Genomic DNA, 8,550 nt, shown 5'->3' on the forward strand with positions numbered 1-8,550 from the left:
AATAGAAGTGGCAAGAGTGGGCATCCTTGTCTTGTTCCTGATTTTAGAGGAAAAGCTTTCAGTTTTTCACCATTGAGTATGATGTTAGCTGAGGGTTTGTCTTGAATGGCCCTTATTATGCTGAGATACGTTTCCTCTATACCCACTTTAATGAGAGTTTTTATCATGAATGGATGTTGAATTTTGTCAAGTGCTTTTTCTGAATCTACTGAGATGATTATGTAATTTTTATCCTTCCTTTTGTTACTATGGTGTAACACATTGATTAATTTGCAAATATTGTACCATCCTTACATCTCCAAGATAAATCCCACTTGCTCATGGTGAATGATCAAAGGATCATAAAAATTTATATTTTTTTGAATTCAGACTGCTAATATTTTGTTGAGGTTTTTGCATCTATATTCTTCAGGGATATTGGACTGTAATTTTCATTTTTTAAAGTGTTTCATTCTGGTTTTTGTATCAAAGTAATAATGGCCTCAAGGAATTAATTTGGAATTGTTCCCTTCTCTTCAACTTTTGGAATAATTTGAGAAGGATAGGCATTAATTCTTCTTTATATGTTTGGTAGAATTCCACTGTGAAGCCATCCAGTCACAAACTTTTGTTTGGTGGGAGTTTTTAAATTACTAATTCAATTTCACTACTAGTGATTGGTCTGTTCAGATTGTCTATTTCTTCTTGACTCAGTCTTGGAAGACATATGTTCCTACAAATCTACTCATTTCTTCTAAGTTTTCCAATTTGTTGGCATATAACTGTTTGTAGAATTCTCTTATGATTTGTTGTATCCCTGTATTTGTTGTATCAGTTGTAATTTCTCCTCTTTTATTTCTTATTTTCTCTATTTGAGCTCTCTGTCTTTTCTTCTTGGTGAGCTTGACTAGAGGCTTATCAATTTTGTTTATCTTTTTAAAACACCAGCTCTTAGTTTTATTGATTTTTGATTGCTTTTTTTTTTGTCTGTATATTATATATAGAGAGAGAGATATTTCCAGGAAATATAAATATATATTTCCAGGAGATTATATATATATATATATATATATATATATATATATATATCTCCTCTCTGATCTTATCTCCTTGCTTCTGCTAAGTTAGGGCTTTTTTGTTGTTTTTTCTTTTTTCTAATTCCTTTATATGATAGGTTACATTGTTTATTTGAGATTTTTCTTGTTTCTTGAGGTAGGCCTGTATCGTTATTCCCTCTTAGAACTGTTATATTTGTGTCCCATAGATTTTGGAAAGTTGTGTTTTTATTTTCATTTGACTCAAGTATTTTCTAATTTCCTCTTTGATTTTTTTCATTGACTCATTGGTTTACTGGTAGCATGTTGTTTAGTCCCGTTAATTTGTGTTTTTCCCAGTTTTCTCCAGTAATTGATTTCTAGTTTCATACTATTGTGGTTGGAAAAAATGCTTGATATAATTTCTGTTCTTTTAAATTTGCTAAGTCTTGTTTTGTGGCTAGCATGTGATCTATCCTAGAGAACATTCCATATGCACTTAAGAAAAATGTATATTATTCTCCTTTTGGATGGAATGTCCTGTAGATATCTATTAACATCTAATTGGTCTAATGTATCATTTAATACCACTGTTTCCTTATTGATTTTCTGTCTGGACAATCTGTTCATTGATGTAAGTGGGGTTTTAATATCACCTACTACTATTGTATTATTGTCAACTTCTTTCTTTATGTATGTTAATGTTTACTTTGTATATTTAGGTGATACTGTATTAGGTGCTTATCCATTAATGAGTGTAATGTCCTCTTATTGTATTGATCCCTTTATCATTATATGATGCCCTTCTTTGTCTCTTGCTGTAGACCTTGTTTTAAAGTCTACTTTGTCTGACATGAGTATTACTGCTCCAGCTTTCTTTTCATTTCCATTTACATGAAATATATTTTTCCATTTCCTCACTTTCAGTCTGTGTATGTCTTTGGCTCTGAAGTGTGTCTCTTGTAGGCAGCATATAGGTGAGTCTTATCTTTTTTATTCAATCATCCATTCTATGTCTTTTGATTGGAGCATTTAATCCATTGACATTTAAAGTGATTATTGATTGGGATGTACTTATTGCCATTTTGTTGCTTGTTTTCTCATGGTTTTTGTAGCTTTTCTCTGTTCTTCTTTTGGTTTCTTCCCTTGTGGCTTGATGATTTTCTTTAGTGATATGCTTGTATCTTTTTCTGTATAATTTTTGTGTATCTATTATAGGGTTGTGATTTGTCATTACCATGGGAATTATATATGTTGACCTATAACTATACCTGCTTGTTTTAAACTCACAGTCTTTAAGTTTACACACATTCTAAAAAATCGACTTTTTTTACTCCCCTCCCCCACTTTTTGTTTTTGATGTCATATTTTACATCTCCATGTTTATCCCTTAACTGTTTATTGTAGTTATAGTTGATTTTACAATTTTGTCTTTTTAATCTTTATAGTAACTTATTTAAGTGGTTGATCCATAACCTTAACTATATATTTGCCTTTACTAATGGGATTTTACCTTTTGTAAATTCTTGCTTTTTGTTTTAGTCTTTTCTATTTCACTTAGAGAAGACCCTTTAACACTTTTTGGGGGGTCAGTTCAGTATTGATGGATTCTTTTTAGTTTTTGCTTATCTGAGAAATTCTTTATCTTTCCTTCAATTCTGAATAATAATCTTGGTGGTTAGAGTATCCTAGGTTATAGATTTTTCCCTTTTATCACTTTAAATATATCAAATCACTTTCTTCTTGTCTAAAAAGTTCCTGCAGAAAAATCATCTGATAGGTTTATGGGGGTTATCTTCTATGTGACTCCTTATTTTTCTCTTGCTGCCTTTAGGATTTTCTCTTCATCTTTAACTTGTGCCACTTTAATTATGATAGTCTTGGTGTGGGTTTCTTAGCGTTCATCTTGTTTGGGACTCTCTGTGATTCCTGTACATGGATATCTGTTTTCTTCTTCAGGTTCAGGAAGTTTTCAACCATAATTTTATCAAATACATTTTCAACAATTTTCTTTCTCTTTTTTCTCCTTCTGGGACCCCTATATTGTGAATGTTAGTTTGCTTGATGTCCCAGAAGTCCCTTAAACTATTCTCATTTTTTAAATTTGCTTTTCTTTTTGCTCTTCTGATTTGCTCTTCTTCTCTTTGTTTTCCATTATTCTACCTTCCAGATCATTTATGCATTGTTCTGTACCACCTAGTCTGCTGTTAATTCCTTCTGGTGTGTTTTTAATTTCATTTATTGTATTCTTCACATCTGAGTGTTTCTTTTTTATATTTTCTCTCTCCTTGTTTAAATTCTCATTGTTTTCATCTATTCTTTACCCAAGTTCAGCTAACATTCTTGTAATGCTAATGCTCTGAATTCTTTATTTTGTAATTTATTTATCTCTCATAAGTTTTGTTTTCAGGGTTTTTTTTTTCTTGTTCTTTCATTTGAAACAAATTTCTCTGTCTTCTCATTTTGTTTAACTTTCTCTGCCTCTATGAAACTACATGAAACATTACCTATCCCAGTTTTGAATGGGTATCCTTGTGTGGGAGCATTCCTATGCACTCTGTGTTCCCAGTGGCTTTGGTGGGGAAGCTGGATCTGACATGATCATGTTTGTTCTAATGGGGAGCAGTGCTGGAGGAAGAGGGCCAGAGTGGGCACCTGGTGCAAGTCCAAGGTGGACACTGGGATGGTCCCAACACACCAGTCAAAGCTTGAGATAGCTCCCAATCTGACACTTCTATGAGACCAGCAGTGGCCACCCTTGCCCCATTCAGATGTGCTGGGTCTGAGCCAGTTACATCCCCAGCAACTGTGCACTCTCCTTGACAATGGCAGCCTTTGTCGTAGTGGCAAAGTGCACCAGAGTTAGAGATGCTGGATCGGGTGCTTGACACAGACCAGCACACACACTGGAATGGTCTCAGCATGCCAGCTAGAGCTTGAGAAAGCTCCCAATCTGCCACCTCCATGAATGCCAGAAATGGCTGTCCTCCCCCTATTCAGATGCAGTGCTGGGTCTGAGCTGGCTCCATCCCCTCAAGTACACACTCTTCTAGACAATAGCTTCCTTCATCCTAGTAGGGAAATGCACTGGAGCTAGAGGGGCCGGAGTGGGCACTCAGCACAGGCCAGGTCATGAACTGTGGCAGTAGCTAGAAACCAGCCAGAACCCTGGGCAGTTTCAATCTGCTTCCTCTGCCTTGTTCCCAGGAGTAAGCAAGCACATGCCTACTCTTCAAGAGCAGAGCCTAAGTTTCTTACAGCTGTCCTGTAAGTCCCACGGATTTTCAAACCAGCTAAGGGGATTCATCTCCCCAACATCAGACCCCAGTACTGGAATGCCCAATATGTGGTTCAAACTGCTCACTGCTCACTACCCAGGGAGAGTCTCTGAGCCTCTGATATCCTCTCCTCTTCTGTGTCCTCTCTTAGGGGCTCAGGTCCCAACCTGATTGCTTCTTTCTCCTTCATACCTGACTCCATGGGTATCTCTCTTTACAGCCGTGTTTGTAGAAGAGTCTTTCTGCCAGTTTCCAGTTAGCTTTCAGTGAGAATTACTCCACACGTAGATGTATTTTTGATGTGGTTGTAAGGGAGGTGAGCTCAGTATCCTCCTACTCCACTATCTTGATTTTCTCCCTGACCATTTATTTTAGATTCTTGTCCTGCTAGTCCTGACAGCCCATCTACAGGATGCTAAGTGCAGGTGTTTGGTACTCAGTGTTGTGGTAAAGCCGTTAGGCCTGATTTAAAGAAAAGACTATGAAGCTAAGATGAGGAAAAAAATGCTGGTATTTCATAAGGCTAGGAACTAGAAAGCCATTAGTTCTTGTCTTTGGCATTAAGTCAGGCCATAACTCAAGGCCAATGTCTCCATCTCTGCATCTCAGCTTCACTGCCTATAAAATAAACAGCACAATCCAGCCCATAATACCTTGTTCAGGGAAACAGCTGTGGACAAAGAAAGGAGTGGGTAGTCTATGAATTAACATAGACACTTAGGCCAGCAAAGGCAACACTAGCATGCTGAATAAGAGACAAAAATCAAGAGTGCACAGGAGGTTGTTTGCCACATGGCATAAAGATGGATTGCAAAAGAAGAGAAATTTTTTAAATATTTGCTCATTTTCCAAGTTAGAAATGATTAGTGATTGTGTCTGATGAACACAATGTATTTTTATTTGTGTATCATTTTTCTATCTTCCTTCTCTTTTTTTTAGAAAGACCTTTAAAAACTTCCAACTGCACAGAAATGTATCAGTGTAATTGATCACATACTTTAAAACATAAATGAACATAAAACATAAATAAGGAGGAAGGATAATTCTGGAATTAGAAATCTGACTCTTTCTCTGGTTTGGAAGCAAAATACCAAACATATTTACAGAGGCTAATTCTCAGTCCCTTTGGCATTAAGATCTGGGTGAGTTATAAGAGGCTACAACAGGAAATTGAGCCCACATTTCTCCCTTGACAACATAGCATATTAGACTCTAATCACTCAGTGTTTCATTGTTATTTACTGTTTTTCTGCCATCCACATTCATGTATATTTATGTGAAGTCCAAAAATATCCAGCAGCAGTTCTTCAGATTATTATCTATGTCCTAATGAGAAATACTAATCAGGAAACATATACTCAAACACTATTGTGTAAGACCAACAGAATACAGAAAAATTCTGCTTAGATAAAATGTTCTTTGAAGTATCTTCCACTTTCTACAGCAATAAGAGGAGAAAATAAAGACCATTTTCTCCTTATTTCTGAAGTTTGAAAGCAACAAAGTGTGAAAAATGGATCCTCTACAGGATCCTCTACAGAGAAGAGCAAAGATCAGTACGTCACTAGTTTAGACACATGTTTTCACCATATTTTCAATCATAGGGAGTATAGAGCTGCTCAGATCTTTGAATCCCAGGTTCAGAAAAATATCATAGAATCTAGAAGAATCATTCAGCCATTCTAAGATTTTTTTACCATTGCTGACAATACCATCGATAGCCTATGGATTTTCCTAAAAAAGAAAAAACATTTGAAAAGAGGCATTACAACGTTTTATATATTGCAAAACTTTAACTGACTGGATTTTTCAACCCTCAAAATAATTTTGTATCTCCATTTAATGTTTCCCTTTTTTTAATTGAGTAATTTTTTTCTCTGACAGACTGCTGTTTAGAAAATCTTTTTTATTTTTTATGCACAATCATCTCTTTAAAGTTTTCTCCACGTGTTGACAAATGGTCACATTTGGTTTTCTTTTTTCTAGCCACAGAAGTGGAAACATCTGTATCCGAGTATTAACATCAGGACACCTACTGAAGTTTCTAAGGCTCTCCTACTCCATGCACCCACTCAGCCACTGCTCTCCTGAGACTATAACGTAGAATTATTTTCTTTTTATCTGGATTTCAGTTAAAAGGGTTTTTTTTAAGTGTATATGTTATGTAAATTCAAATGATTACTCTTTGCACATCAAAATCTATAGCAGATCTTCCAATGGTCTTATTATTCAGAGTATATGGACATTCAGTTATCAATTCCGCTGAAGGCAAATGCTTTTAGAAGGTGGTACAGTGTTCTTTCAAGATGCTATTTAAATAACACTGATTTATATTTATCAAGAGTTAGGTTGATCACATCTTAAGAGGAAATAACTGCATGGTCAATCTAGGTGTTTGGGACTGACTCTGATTGCTCACCTCTTAACCAATACTGTTGGTTTCCATGCAATTGCTCACTTATAGAATTGAAAATCTGACCTTGACTGTATCACAATAAATATTGGCCATGGCAAGACAACAGAATCATAAGTGTATAGTAATTTACTGAGAACATCCTAAATTAAAATTGGAGAAAATTCAGTTTTATCCATACTGACAAGTCATTGTGTGACATTTGAAAAAAATTAGGAGAGTAGCTAAATCTCTCTATGGCTTGATATATAATCTTAAAAATAGTTTTTATAATTTTATATCTCCCATTGGTCAGGACCTGAAATCATTAACGTAAATTTGACCATTTTTAAGGTGATTTAGAAAACAATCCATCTAAAGAACATTTGTGAGAAAACAAGAATGTACCTCATTCCCCAAATAATTCCACTAGTTGTAAGTGTCTCTTAATACCTTACACTAGAACCCCAAAGGTTTTTAATTATTTTGAATAAGGAATCACACTTTTTTATAATTCAACTAATTTTGGAAAATAAATATATTAAGGCCTTATTTTAAATAGCATGTCAAGTTCCCTTTCAATATGACACTTAGTCAAGAGAGGAATACTGAAGGAATAGAACATAGGCATGTTTCTGTGTGTAGGAACATAATGTATAGAAAAATTTTAAATATAATGCTCCAGACAACAGGAAGAACCTGAACAACTGGGCTCTTCAGTTTCACGAAAAGAAAGCGAGAACAGAATAGGTTAATGGGAAGGACATTGAGAAGAAGTATGTCCTATTTCATAGTTTTGACTTTGGCTGATTTTCTGTGTAAGCCAAAGAGTTTGGTTTGGTCAGTTGGTTAGTGTTTGCTGGTTGGTTCTCTATATCCCAGATCTCTATACTAAGTACTTGGAGTGCCTGATCCAAAAGCTCAAGAATTTGAGTAGTTACAACTTAAAAAAAAAAATTATCTCCAGTGTGATCTAAAAAGAGAAGAAAGCTAAACTCTCAAAGAGCGCAGGTGTTCTTTAGCCCCAAGTCCATGTGCCTGGTGTATCCAAGACTAGATGGTGATTTGGGAAATGTGAAGTAATTAGAACTAAACCAGGGGAACAGTGTAATAGTATTTAAAATGAACAACACATGTCAAGAGTATTCCAGGTTATGAAAATTAAAGACCCGATGAACATTATTTGTTATTTCATGCAAATGTCATTTATTGGAATGCATAGACAGGCAAAGGTATAGGTAAAACATTGGTGAAATGCAGGCCTCCAATGACTGCTGCAAATAATTTATAAATAAATGCAGGTGTTTGAATTGTATTTTCAGATACCCCAATATTGGATCCTTAAAACAATTAACAAAATCTACCCAATTCTATCAGTTCTTTACAGAGAAAAGAACTTTTTCTTTTTTGTGGCTGAAGACTGCCTGAAAATACAGTCTCCCAGGTGCTGATAAAAATATATCTTTCATACTAGTATCATCTGTAAAGTAGTATCCAAAGAAACAAAAAGCCTAAAGAAATGCTTCTGAAGAGGTTATTATTAAATTTGGTGATTTCTCTAAATAATAGGGGTTCCTTAAAAAATTTATTAAAGAATACTTGAGGGTTAAACAACTTATTTTTAAGAGAGATTCTACCTTGTTACTAACACCTTTAAAAATGTATTTGTTGAGAAGATTGACTTAATGAAGATTTGTTATATCCAGCTGCTTTTGAAATTGCTAAGAAAGAATAATTGAATTATTGGTGTGGATAAAGTTGAGTAATAATGAGCCATAGCCATTTCTCACTTTTATGAATGCTTTAAGCTGCAACTAGCGGGAAACCCAACTCGCAGTAGTTTAAATAAATAAGAATTTCATTTTTT

The sequence above is a fragment of the Monodon monoceros genome, unplaced genomic scaffold (genome assembly GCF_005190385.1).
Source record: "Monodon monoceros isolate NGI ecotype Baffin Bay Population unplaced genomic scaffold, NGI_Narwhal_1 Super_Scaffold_19, whole genome shotgun sequence".
Taxonomy (NCBI): domain Eukaryota; kingdom Metazoa; phylum Chordata; class Mammalia; order Artiodactyla; family Monodontidae; genus Monodon; species Monodon monoceros.